This window comes from Coffea eugenioides, unplaced genomic scaffold (genome assembly GCF_003713205.1).
Source record: "Coffea eugenioides isolate CCC68of unplaced genomic scaffold, Ceug_1.0 ScVebR1_249;HRSCAF=891, whole genome shotgun sequence".
In the NCBI taxonomy this organism is placed as follows: Eukaryota; Viridiplantae; Streptophyta; class Magnoliopsida; order Gentianales; family Rubiaceae; genus Coffea; species Coffea eugenioides.
In genome coordinates this window covers 15117-28959 of record NW_020862992.1, presented here as the reverse complement: position 1 = coordinate 28959, position 13843 = coordinate 15117, and the positions used below count along the sequence as shown (strand labels likewise).

The 13843-nt window shown below is 44.2% G+C and overlaps 1 long non-coding RNA gene across 1 annotated transcript; it reads right to left on the bottom strand.

Annotated features, from left to right (window-relative positions):
- Positions 1-635: 635 nt before the first annotated feature.
- On the bottom strand, positions 636-13483 carry LOC113756880. The gene is made up of 3 exons (XR_003466132.1): positions 13419-13483; positions 7144-7272; positions 636-704 (listed from the first exon to the last, which is right to left on the bottom strand). It is a non-coding gene; the product is annotated as an uncharacterized LOC113756880 (long non-coding RNA).
- Between the last annotated feature and the right edge of the window lie 360 nt (positions 13484-13843).

The following is a 13843-nucleotide window of genomic DNA, read 5'->3' as shown; positions in this document are numbered from 1 at the left end:
TCTTTGATTCATCTTTTCCCCAATACAATGTGCAATCATTAGGGCATGCATCATATTTTTCGTATCCAAGTCCTAGATCTTTCATTATTTTTTTTACTTCATAATAAGAATTGGGTAGATTTACACCTTCTGGGAGTGCTTGCCTCAACAAATCAAGAAGTGTATTAAATATAGAATTGGGCATTTTGCTGAGACATTTAATATGTAACAAGCGGACCAGAAAATATAGTTTAGAGAATTGCGGGCAATTTGGATAAAGGGGTTGCTTCGAATCATTTATTAAATTGTAGAATTTTTCTGCATCAATATTCGGCTGTTCTGTTTCTAATCTTTCTCCCATATCTAGGTCCTGGTTTAGAACTCCTAATGCATCTTGTAACAACCCTTGCATATCATCTATGGGATTGAGTGGTGGAACTTCATTTGATGAGCCATGTGAAGATGTATGATGCAAATTCGAAGATAGCTCTCCATGAGCTAACCATTGAGTATATCCCTTAATAAACCTTTTACATATCAAGTGTGATTTGGCCTGCTCTCTCGTGACAAATACCCCATTCCCACACCTAATGCATGGGCATAAAATCATCTCCCCTATATTTCCATTCGTAAATGCAAAATCAAGAAAATCTTTTAAACCAGCTTTATACTCATCACTTGATCGTGACATACTCATCCATCTTTTATCCATGTTCACATAGATTCTAATTATAAAAAAAAAAAGAAGCTTCATTAGCATCTACAAGATAGTTCTACCTAAACTATTACTGATTTTTGCATAAAACATATACTTAGATAAGAAAACTAATTTCAATGAGATTAATAGAAGACACAAATCACTCATGGAATATCTTCTAAAGTAAAGATACCAAAAGTATCAAAACAGAATGTTAGAACCAATTCAAGTGTTCTAGACATATCAAAACAGAATGTTCACATATCCAGGTGTTCTAGACATTTGAGTAATAAGAACTAATCCAAAAGTATCAAAACAGAATGATATCAAAAGGAAAGACAGCAAAAGTTCAATTCCAAATTATAAGACACAAACTATCGAACAGATGGTAGGAACAAAAGAATAACAGTCTACAGAATTCAAAATTAGTCCAATAATGTAGCCAATATCAATTTGAGATAGAGAACTTAGACAAAATATTAGCAACGAAACTAATCAGCAATAGAAGTTCTACCCAATTGAAAATAACTGCCACGAACTTTAATGTATTGGTAACCTAAGAGGAGATAGTGAACGCTCCGAAGAAGTAGGAAACATAGGGAACGTAGGTAACATAGAAACATCCTCTAGGGTTCACCCGCCGCTTTCGGCATGGCGGCCTTGGGGCCGTGGGAGAAACCCCCGCATGGCGGGGCGCCGCTGTCCTTTGCGGCGGCGGTGGCCTCTTCGGCGGCGACAACGGAATCTGAGGCACTAGGAGTGGTGTCATCGTTCAGAGGAGAACCTGCACTTCGCCTCTCTCGACAAGAAATCGTGAAGCTGTCGGAGCCCTTTCAGAATGCTCTGGTTGGGCGATTCCCGTTCAGCAGACCAACAATGGAGACCATCAGGAAGTTCATTACCTCTCTCGGATTGAAAGGTGAATGTGCGGTGGGTCTCTTGGACTCCAAACATGTGCTTCTCAGACCGGCGGTGGAGAGGACTATACACGGTTGTTTGCACGCAGGCTCTGGTATATACAAAGCTCTCCCATGTCGATCTCCAAATGGACGTTAGATTTTAAGGCGAACCAGGAAATTGCCATTGCTCCGGTTTGGGTTTCTTTCCCAGAACTCCCGCTGCCTTTTTTTCAGAGGTCCCAGCTGTTGCGCTTGACGGCGACGCTGGGCCGGCCGCTGCGCATGGATGCTGCCACTACCGACCTCCGTCGCCCCTCGGTGGCCCGGGTTCTGGTGAAGGTGAACGTTGCAGCAGCTCCGACGAAGCGTGTTTGGATTGGCGATGAGAGTTACGGGTTCTGGTAACCAGTGGTCTGGGAAAATCTTCCTACGCACTGCGCCTTCTGTCACACCTTTGGCCATCCCGAGGAAACGTGCTTCAGGAAGAACCCCTCCCTGAAGCTCCCAGGCAGCGGGGGAGGGTGCAGACCCATGCGGAGGAGCCCCAGTCTGAACCAGCGCCGCGTATACAAGATCCCCAAGAAGACCGGCCGGAAGGCCCGCCCACTGGGGGATGACAATGCAGTCCCGCTCACGGGAGAGGACCAGGTTGCACTGAGCGCTGACGCCTCCATGGTACAGAAGCTGCCGGCTTCGCTTCCGCTGATAACAGACGTCACGTCTGAACAGGTTCCTGCTGAAGGAGAGCTGGTTGTTGATGGCATCACCATCGCAGCACGTACTGAGGGGGCTCTGGTTGTCGATGGCGCTCTGCCACAATCTGCCCCGCTGCTGGCTAATGGCGCGCAAGGGCCTGCACAGCCAGTGGTCTTAGCCAGTGAAGAGAAGGATCTGCAAGTCCAGGTTACAGGAGCTAGCGGAGATGCATTGCAGCAGCTGGACGTTGTGCACGGAAACTCCTTTGCTGCTTTGGAATTCATGGAAGAGTCGGATGAGGACTCACCTGGTGGTGCTACCTCCCCGAGACGCGCGGAGGGCCAACGGCTAACTCGGTGTAGATCAGCGGAGCCTGTGGGGGCGCTAAAGGGTTCATGGAGACAATTTAAGCGATTCCAGCAGGAGTTGAATGCACGACTTCAAGGCGGGCCTGTTCAAGAGAGCGCCGACAAGGGGCCGGAGGCGCCGGGGGCAGCAGGGGACATGGTGTTGGTCGTGGACTTGATGGGTGAGCCACCTCTTGAACCAAAACGGGGACGAGGTCGGCCACGGAAAGCGGGCGCCGGACAGGTACCTGTATCCCACACTTCGTATGAATTGCGTTCCCATGTTAGATCCGATTAATATCTTAGTTTGGAATATACGAGGAGCCTCCCGTAGGGATTCCTTACGGTACCTACGGAAGCTTTGTCGCGAGTATTTTGTTCGTATGTTGCTTCTTATAGAACCTATGTCTGAACTGGCCCAGTTAGATAGGGTTCGTAGAGAATTGCAGTTTGAGCATGCAGGTAGCTTTATAAATGGAAAAATTTGGGCTCTTTGGGGGCATATGTTACGCGTCGAGTGGAGAGAACATGCTGAATAACTGGTGCATACACGTGTTACGTTTGCTTCAGGGGCGACGTTTAGTATTTCGGGGATTTACGCGAAGTGCACTCGAGTGGGGCGAAGGCCGCTGTGGGAGGCCATGGAAGAGGTGGCGGAGCATCTCCCTGCTGGAGAGCCATGGATGGCAGCAGGCGACTTTAATGTTGTGTCGGCACTGGAGGAGCGGGAAGGGGGGCGCCGGCGAATGCCCGAAACATGGAGGAATTTAATGCTTCCATTTTCAAGTGTGGACTCTCAGCCCTCGACTTTGATGGCCCAAGATTCACGTGGACGAATGGCTCTGTCTGGCAGCGTCTGGACCGTGCACTAGTTAACGGCAAGTGGATGGAGGTCTATCCGGTCTCCAGGGTCGCGCACCTAGCGAGGGGGCGATCAGATCATGCCCCCCTCCTCATTAAGTGCAGAGCCGCTCCGCCGGTGCCAGCTTCCTTTCGTTTCCTGAACATCTGGCGCCGGCACCATCTTTTTCAGGATGTGGTGAAAGAGGCATGGGACATGGAAGTACAAGGTGTAGGAATGGTAAGGTTCTCAAACAAGTTATACTGAGTACGACAATCTCTGAGACGCTGGAACCGGGAGGTCTTTGGGAACGTGGCATCCAATGTGGCATTTTCGGAGCGAGTTTGGAGACAAAGGGAGACGGAGTTCGATGAACGCAGGGATGATGAGTCCAAGCTTCGCCTCCATGAAGCTAGGGCTCGATACAATAGGGAGCTGTCGGTTGAATGCGAGTTTTGGAGGCAAAAGGCAGGGGTTCGATGGATCAAGGAGGGGGATGCGAATACTGCTTTCTTCCATGCTCTTGTCAGACAACGGCGTAACTCCAACTTTATTTCACGCATAAAGCGGGATGATGGGGGATGGTTTGAAACTGAACACGAGATTACGGCGTCCGCAGTGCAGTTCTACTCGGACCTCTTCTCGTCCAATAGACAGAGGGTCCCGATACCAGATCTCCCTTTTGAGGTGCCGAAGGTAGCGATGTCGGAGAATGAGATGATGAAGGGCATGCCCTCTGAAGAAGAGGTTCAGGCTGTGGGTGTTTGGCTTGGATATTGATAGTGCACCGGGCCCGGATGGCTTTGGGGCGGGCTTCTACCAAAGTTGTTGGGGCATCATCAAAGAGGATCTCATGCTGGCGGTACAGGACTTTTTCAAGGGAATGCAACAACCTAGAGGTTGGACGAGATCTCTTCTGATTCTCATCCCAAAGACTGAGGGAGCTTCACACTGGAGGGAATTCCGACCCATCAGCCTGTGCAATGTGAGTTCGAAGATCGTCTCTAAGATACTCGCTAACAGGATCAATCGGTTGTTGCCCAACCTGATCTCGCCATGGCAAGCGGGCTTTGTTCCAGGAAGGGGGATCGTAGACAATATTCTGCTTGCACAGGAAGTTATGGGTGAGCTTGATAGGAGACTGGCAGACCCCAACGTGATCCTTAAGCTAGATATGGAGAAGGCCTATGATCGGGTAGACTGGTCCTTTCTGTTATTCATGCTCCGTCAGTTTGGATTTGAGGAAGGTGTGGTGGACCTGCTATTTCGGACGTTCTCCAATTCGTGGTTTTCGGTATTGGTGAATGGGGAGCAGTCTGGGCTCTTCAAGTCCTCTCGAGGGGTTCGGCAGGGGGACCCATTATCTCCTGCACTTTTCTTGTTTGTAGCCGAATTTTTGGGTAGGGGTATCCAGCAGTTGTTTGAAGCTAAAAAGAGCCGCTACTTTGTGACTGCAGGGCCGAATGTTCCGTATCTAGCCTTTGCGGATGAAACAATTATCTTTACTCGCTGCTCCCATGACGCGTTGACCGCAATCCAGGATTTTTTACGCTTATATCAGGCATATTCGGGGCAGGTGGTAAATCTCAGTAAGAGTTCCTTCGCATCATCCTCGAGGCTGTTAGAGTCACAACGGGGGATTATCAGGGCAATTCTTGGCTTTAAAGAGCAGCAGCCCCCCTTCAGTTACCTGGGAGTCCCCTTGATACGGGGCAGGGTTACGAGTGCGCTCTTTGATGGTCTACTGTCTAGGATGCAGCAGCGATTATTTCACTGGAGTTCAAAGATGCTGTCAATGGGAGGCAAAATCGTCCTCATCCGTTACGTGTTGGGTTCTATACCATTGTATTGGCTTCAGGCTCTGCAATCCCCAGGGGCAGTGCTAGTAGCGATGGGTCGCCTCTGCAATGCCTTCTTATGGGACAACCCAGATTCTCGCCGAATTCACTGGACGGCATGGGAGAAGGTGTGCTACCCGGTCGAGGAAGGGGGGTTAGGTTTTCGGTCATTTGAAACGCTAGGGCAGGCGTTTGCATGCAAGCTGTGGTGGAAATTAAGAGCAAATGAGTCACCGTGGGCAAAGTTTATGCATTGCAAGTATGTGAAAGGCGAGCATCCGGCCTTGGTTTCGATTCATCGACCTTCGGCTGTGTGGCGGCGTCTGCTGGTGGTGCGGGGGGTTGCTGAAGAAAACATCCGCTGGTGCCTTGGTGAGGGTTTGGTAGATTTCTGGCAGGATAGATGGTGCACGGATGTCCCCCTCGCCCAGCTGGTCCCGGGTCATAGTCACTCATATCTTCTGGTAGGGGAACTCTTCATGGACACGGGATGGGATGCTCAGCGCTTGCGGCAGTTGTTGCCGGGAGCCATAGTGGAAAAGGTCCTGGCCCTACGTGTGTTCCCGGGTATGCGGGACAGGATGATATGGGTGGCATCCCAGTCGGGGGAATTCTCCATCACCTCAGCGTGGGAGCAGTTTCGGGGGAAAAGAAACATCTCCATGGTGGACTTCCTTTTATGGAGCCCGATTGTCCCAAAAAAGATCTCTTTCTTTGGGTGGCGGGCACTGAGGAGCTGGCTGCCATTGGATGGGGTGTTACAGCAGCGGGGACGTTCTTTGGCATCAAGGTGCTCATGTTGTGGGAGTGCGACGGAGACCACTGGCCATCTCTTGGTATCTGGGCCAGTGGCTGCGACAGTGTGGAGGAGTTTTGCGGATCGCTTTGGGATTATGACACAGGGGCGGGGGGTACAGTCTAGACTCTCCAGCTGGTTCTTCTCCCACTCCTGTGTGAGCAGGAATCATATTCGTGTCCTTCTCCCTATGGTGATCCTATGGTTTCTATGGAAATCCCGTAATGCAGCTCGCTTTGAGGGGACGGCCATGTCCCCAGGGATTATTATTTTGCAGGTTAGTGCATTTATCCAGCAGCTGGGAAGGGGAGGTCGGTTACGCCGGAAGGACTTCCAGGGGGATGCGGATTGCGAGTGGGCGACATTTGGCATGGACAATCGACGGCAGGTTATGCCCCGCGCAGTTACTTGGGCATTGCCACCCACGTCCTCAGTGAAACTGAATACCGATGCTAGCGTTACCGAGGGGCTGGCCTCCGGGGGAGGACTGGTGCGTACTTCAGATGGCGACCTGGTTTTTGCATTTTACAAGGAGTTCGGGGAGTGCGATGTGCTCACGGCAGAGGCGTTGGCATTATTGGAAGGTTTGCGGTTATGTTATGCTCGGCACATCATGCACTTTGTGGCTGAGGTGGATTCGAGTGTTTTGGTGCGCATGGTCTCCTCTTGCGGTCCTGCTCGATGGCCTTTGGTCAATACTCTACGTCATATTCAATGGCTTTCAGGGCAAATGGGGGTCTCAGTGGCGCACATCTATCGAGAAGTAAATACGGTAGCGGATGCCCTTGCGTGCTCGCGGCCACAACAGGATGGCGTTTTTACAGTCAGGGCTGCGCTTCCTCGGAAGGCCCGGTCCGCTCTCCAGTTGGACAGGCTCTCAGTTCCCTCGATTCGCCTAGTCAGGGTCCGGCATTAGTAGTGTTTTCTAGACTTTTTGGCTCTGTGTAACTTTGTTCGCTCGGTGGCAATAAAAGTTGAGTTTTTTTTAAAAAAAAAAAAAAACAAAAAACAAAAAAAACAAAAAACAAAAAAACAAAAAAAAAAAAAAACCTAAGAGTAGCAGAAACTTAATGTATAATTTTGGTTACCAACAACTCCAATTTGCTCCAAGTGGAAAGGGAATCAACGATCAGTGCTCGCTAGATGGAATCGAAGATGATGGCCGCTACAAACTTGAAACTGCATTGATGGAATAAGTTTGACTTAGTCACCACTTTTTTTTAGTCACAAAAAGAATATTATATTATGGAAATGAAGCCTGAAGAGCCAGAACAAAATGATACAACATGATCCCGTATAGTTGTGGTATGCATTAAGCAGAAGATGAGTGACCACAAATTACAAACAGTACATCTATCCTTCTGTAGTTCTCCAAAGTGTCTTAGACAAAGCATCACACGTCTTCCTACTACAATGCCGCCCTTAAGACCAACATTGAGTTTCAAGATCCTTTTAGACTAGTAACACTTTGACAGTGAAAACAAAATGTGGTGTATATGACAATGAACCATATAGATATACTCAACAGATCCGTAGAAAGAATTGCAAGACCTGCCAACAAGCAGCAATTTTTTTTTCCTTGGTTTGGTTTTTGGTTCTGCAATTTTGAAAAAGGAATTAGAAAAACACAGATGAGATGTTAATACTCAAAAAATGAAAAAAACATTTATGTCAAAAAATTATTGAGCAGATATGAGTAATTTATCATCACATATCAAGCTTATTAAGTAAAAAGAAGTTTCTAATGTCCAGTACGCAAACCAACTTGTTCAATTTTTCAATATTACTATTACGCATGAAAGGGGAAGGAAATTGAACTCTATAAAATGCAAGAATGGTCAAACTAGACTTCATTTTGGCCATCATATGCAAATCTTGGCATCACGCATGACCTATGCTTCAACTATATAAATAACTGAAACTTGATGCTACTGCATTAAACTTCTCTGTATTGCTAGTTCTTATAACTTCTGAGCACAAGGAAAAAAAAAGTTTTGGTTCATTAGTTGCATTAATAAAAAAAAATCTGGTAAACAGAAAGAAGGTGGAACATGGGCAAGAGAAGGAATAATCTCAGCAACCAATCCGTTTATTGACCCCATATAAGCTGGGCAAATTTCAGCTATTTCATAGGTAAATCCTCTTCTCTGCATTCATTCCTTGGTCTGTCCATTCACTGGGCCCATCAATTCCAGGTATGAAATCTAATCTAGGACCAGTCCAGTTAAACTAACAATGGTAAACTCAAGACCGTTTTCAGCCCCCTCAGCATAGATCAATCTCTTAATTAATTGCTTTTTTTTTCTGCGAGTTGAAGGATCAAAAAATTTTGAAACAAAAGGGAGGCAAAGAAATGGAGAACCCATTAGGTGGTCTCTGTTTTGCTGGTTATCAGACGAAAGGCGAAATAATTCTTCAACTGCTGCTCCACTGACCCAAAATTTCACATCCCAAAAAGTCTGACTTCCTGACCCTGTAAACCCTGAAGATGGGGTTGATTCTTGGAGGGAGGTTGTGAGGACCTGAAAATTTTCTTATTTTATTTTATTTTACTGGCTTAATTAATTATTTAATTCGACTATTTAAAATTCATTTATATGGAAAAAATGTCTCTCTTATGTTTTTAAAGCGTTTTGTTAGAAAATTACTTTTCAAAAATTCGTTTAGTGCGGAACAACGAGTGCACGTCTTTCGAGGCTATACTTGAATCGGGAGTGTATTAATATTGGAAAGTTAAGAATGGTTAATGGTAGATTAAGAAAGGTTAATTGAGGAATTAACACTCGACTCATGTGAGGACTTCGCAAAAATTTACCTATTTTAAACTCCTATTCTAGCTCATTTAATTATTTACTTGGCCATTTACTCCGAATATTATTTTCTAGCCTCTTGAGACCTAATTACATTGATATATGACTTACTTATATTCTTAGAGTGGCTCGTTTCAAAAATTAATTTTTCGAAGTTCGTTAAGTGGAAATAGTGAATACGCGATTGGAGTAAATAATTGAATTGAGAGTACAATAAGCTCGGAAAATTGGAGACATGTACAATGGTCCTAAAATAGGTAAATTTAGGTTTAAATACTCAAGTGATAGTTAGTGGTACGATCGTTATAAGAATTTCTCGGAGGTTTCACTTTATCGTGCTTAAAGTGGAGATACGCGTTTTCACACGCGCGATTTAATTGAGGGACTTTAGACCCTTATTTTGGGACAATTAAGAGTGAATAATATTTATATGAGTATAAGTGCATTAGAGGTTTAGTGCACTAGTGAAATAAATTCGAGAGGAATTGAGCACAAAACGCGCGCGTACACACGCGAAGGAGAGTTGACTTTTGCACCACCTTAGGCCACACATTAAAGCTTCTCAAGGAAGCTTCATTTGATCAAAACACACTCTCTCTCCTAGTCTCTCTTGGCCGGCCATCAAGCTGCAAAAACAACCAAGGAACTCTTCATTTTTCATCTCAAAATCTTGCCCAAATCATCTCCAATTTCTTCCAAATTTCACACACACTTAGCTTAGCACTTGGAGAGTTCATCTAGCTACAAAAAAGGGAGCTTTCCACGGTTTTCTTCAGCTAAGAGGGAGCCGAAATTCTGCCTTGTTCATCAACCAAAGTAAGTGACGATCAACTCTTAAATTCTTAGTCTATGGAAGTTGATTTACACATATGAGCCTAGCTATTCATGTGGGTGGCTTGTTATTGTTGGAAAATTTTGAAGGTGGGCTCTATGAACTCCCACTCTTGGATTGATGGCTGATGTGATGATTGATGATGGATATAATGTTAGTTTAGTGCTCAAATTGGTAGATTAATGGTACATAGCTAGTATGAACTTCAAGGGATGCATGGCTCTAAAGTTTTCAAATCTGCCCCTGTTAAGATCGTGCCCCTTTTTGCTGAATTTTGAGGTTGTAATGACTTGTATGTGATGTTTATATGTTGTATAGATGGTGTATCAAGTTTTATGGAAAAATATTGAGGTTTGGTTGGTCAAATGGATTAATCTTGCAAAGCTAGTAAACCTGGAAAATTTTCCCGTAATGCTCACACAGTCTTCTTGTTTCATCCATAACTCTGTGCTCCGAAGTCGAAATCAAGTACCGTCAGTGGCATTTGAAACTAGACATTCCCAGCTTTCCAAAAGTATAAAATAAAACCCCTAATTCCACCCGAGTAACCCGTACCAACCGTTTAAAGATGACTGTCCTGTTTCTCTGTTTTCCTGAAACGAAGTTCAGAAGCTGCAACTTGAGGCTCAAATTCGAGCTAGTTGAGTGCGAGATTTCACAACGATTTCCTCTGTGAAATTATTTTTTTATGAATGTATTTTCCAACGCCACCAACCACGCTCAGTTCCGAGTTGAATTGAGTGATTTATGATCAAAATTCGAAACTGGTTTGGTGAAGGAAAACCATGCATTTGGACAGATTTGAAACTAACGATGCTTTGGGACTTGTTATCCGAAACTTCTTGGTGTTAATCACCATCAAACATATCTTGGATGTTTAATAAACATTTTCTACTAAAATGTACCATGTTCGCAAGGATTTCATGTGGCCAAAAACTTGGAAAAAGGACATTTTGTACCCAAGGCAGTTTTACCTTGAAATTTTAGAAACTAGGGTGTTTTAGTTAACCAACTTTCCGTACTTATATATCCATGAAATTTGGCAAATAAATACTCCTTATATGGTAGTATTATACTGCTAATTTTGGTGCTATTCCGAGGCCGTTTCATTGCTCAACTAAACTTCCAAAGTTCGTGACTTGATTTTGGAAAACCCTTGTTTCACAAGGAAATTTGGGTAACTTTGAGCCATCATATCTTGGTGCACAAAACTCTGAATCTTGTTCTGTTTGTTTTGTTTTAAACTTGGATTCCAACTCTAATAGATTTGCAAATTTCAAAGGCTAGTTCCAATCAACTGAATTTTGCCGAATTTTCAAAATTGGCCAAAAACCAACTTAAATCTGCCTTATGAACCAAAACAGCGACTTTGAGCTCATTTTTGAATGTTTTCCATTTGGAATCATAGAAAAGTGTATTCTAGGAACTTTTAGTACTTTGGAAGGAGTTTCCAACGGTACCAAGTTTTCCAATTTTGGACTTGTAGAGAGTGAGATATGATTTTTTCAAAGTAAGTGTAACAAATCTGAAAATTTCGAAACTGAAAGGAAATGGAGTTGTTTCAAACTCTCTTTTCCCTTTTAATATCACTTGATCGTTTCACACTCGATTTTAAGGATGTAAAATCAGATTTTGCTTATGCGTTAAAACTCCACTTGTGAGCCTCGATTTACGAGATAATTAAGGCTCATTTTCGTGAAATTTTCTTAGATTGTACAAGCGTGCAATCTTCCTTGATAATTGGGGTTTATAAGTGATAGTTTATTATTAAAATGCTCAGGCGCTCAGAGGACCTTCCAGAAGATCTCACGGGAGACGCCTAAACCATCATTTGAACTCGCTACTTGAATCACAGTGAGTGTCAAGTGCATGAATTTGTTGTTAAGTGTTTACTGCTTCTTATCCGTTATTTGAATTTGAAAATTTAGAGACGAGTGTGTACTTTACCGCACTCATTCTCTTTCAAATGAAATTATATTCGAATTTGGCTATGTGAAATCATATTCGATTTGTACATAGTAATGTGGATGTGATTCGTATTTGTGATTCCTATTCGGAATCGTCGATTTGAGCATTGCTCATCGACTTATATTCATATTCGTATTTGTATTCGTATTCGGGGGACGCCCAAACTCGTTGGCTAACTTTGCGAATCAAGCCAGCATGGGCTTGGTCGATAAGTTTAGCAAACCATGAGATATTCGTAGAGCTTGATCTATTGGAGAGATCTTGCTCGGCATTACTCGCGCAGTATTGCCATGATATACTCGAATATTATCAAAATTTTGATGAGCGGGCCCGGTAAGGGGGTGTAACGGTGACGGGATTCGAAGAAAGTGGTGTATTTAGGACTTGCTACTTATGTGGTTGACGGAGTGTCAACATGAGATGTGATCAAGATCTGGACACGACTGCGTGAAAATTAGCTCCTGAGAGCTACAGTGTCCTTGAATTGTTTCTGTCTACTCTTCCTATTCGAAATGTGAAATTTTAGAACCTGATAGCTTTATTAAATATGTAAATTGTGGCTACTTGGATTACGTGTTTGCATGTGTCTTTCTTGGCCTCTCTGAGTATTGGCTCATCCCATTAGTTTGTTTTCCTTAACAGGGACCTGATTGGAAGGAGTTAAGCAAATGCCAACTTGAGGCACTTTTGTATTAGTGTTTTAATTGTAATCGATTAGACACTTTTGGAGTTTGTATATTTTGGGGAAAGTGATTGTAAATTTGAAGTTGTGATATAAGACTGGATATTTATGTATGAAAATGATTTCGTACCTTTATTCCGACTTTCATTGTTAGTATTAGACTAGATTTGAACTGGATTTGTCTCGAGTCCTGGCGAGAGTTGGGCAGGCGTCCCGCGGATACCCTTGGGTTCGCCCTTGGGAGAAGTGGGGGCGTCACAGAGGTAAGAGGGCACCGGGCTTTCTACTTCCTAAAAGAAGTCCTCTCGACACCGGAGACATCATAAGATCGGTTGGACTAGTATACCTCTCAGGATATTTGAAAGCCTTGGGAACCTTAAGACGACTAGGAGTCACAGATTTACAGGGAGCAGCCACAGTATTTTGAGAAACTGGGCTTTTAATAGATTTCCGCAGATTGTGAGGAGGAGGACTCATGGTGTCCAAAGTGGTAGGCTCCATCTGATTAAGGGCGGTTTCCAGCATATTCTCCATTGGGGTATGGAATTAGTGTAATGGGAATTTGGTATCTGTTGTTGGTCCGATCTCCAGCAAGAGAATATCAATCACTTTACCAGCGTGGATATAGGGAGAGAAACACGAGATGAAAGAGCAGAGAATATCAATCACTCTCAATTAATTGCTTTTGCACATGCATAGGACCACCTCTGCTTCTCAACTGAACAGCGACGCTGGCTCCAACAAATGGTTGATCTTATCGCCTGTAGACATCCACGGCAAGGACTTTATGCTCCGTTTCCGACATCAATTTCTCGCAGAGGTAGGACCTAATGAATCCACTGGCGCCAATCATGCAAATTGTCATCGGCTTTATTGGATTCCCATCCAGATCTACTCTTCCTGCCATTTCGTCTCCCCAAATCCTTAACCCTCCGTCACCCACCTTGCTCCTACCCCATTTCCCATACGTCCCCGGAGAAGAAATAAAGTAATAAAAAAAAGCTATCAATTTTGTCTAAAATGTATAGGTTACCTGGTAGTAATCTTCCTTCAGATGTTGTTGTAAGTAGGAGAACAAGTCCTGAGACTTGTTGGCGATTTCCAATGAACACCGTAGCTCCACTGTTGCTAAAAACCCAGATACCAATTCCCATTCAAACTCCATGCTATTGTTGATTATGCTACCTTCTTAAAAGTTTACATGTTTGTCTTCAAATTGGGGAGAATTAAAAATTGGGTGGAAGAAAGAGAAAGAAACAAGGGATTCGGTGGTGAGAGGGGTGAAGGATGTAGGTTTTTTACAGAGACAGTTAACGGATGAACAAAGAGTAAAGTACATTGGATTCATTGGAATTGGAGTAGTTAGAATTTTTGCCACAAAAAAATGGCGCTGAAGTGCAGCGCCATTCTCTTTCCCGCTTTTGTTTTTCACTTTTTACTTCTATTTGGATAAGTTAG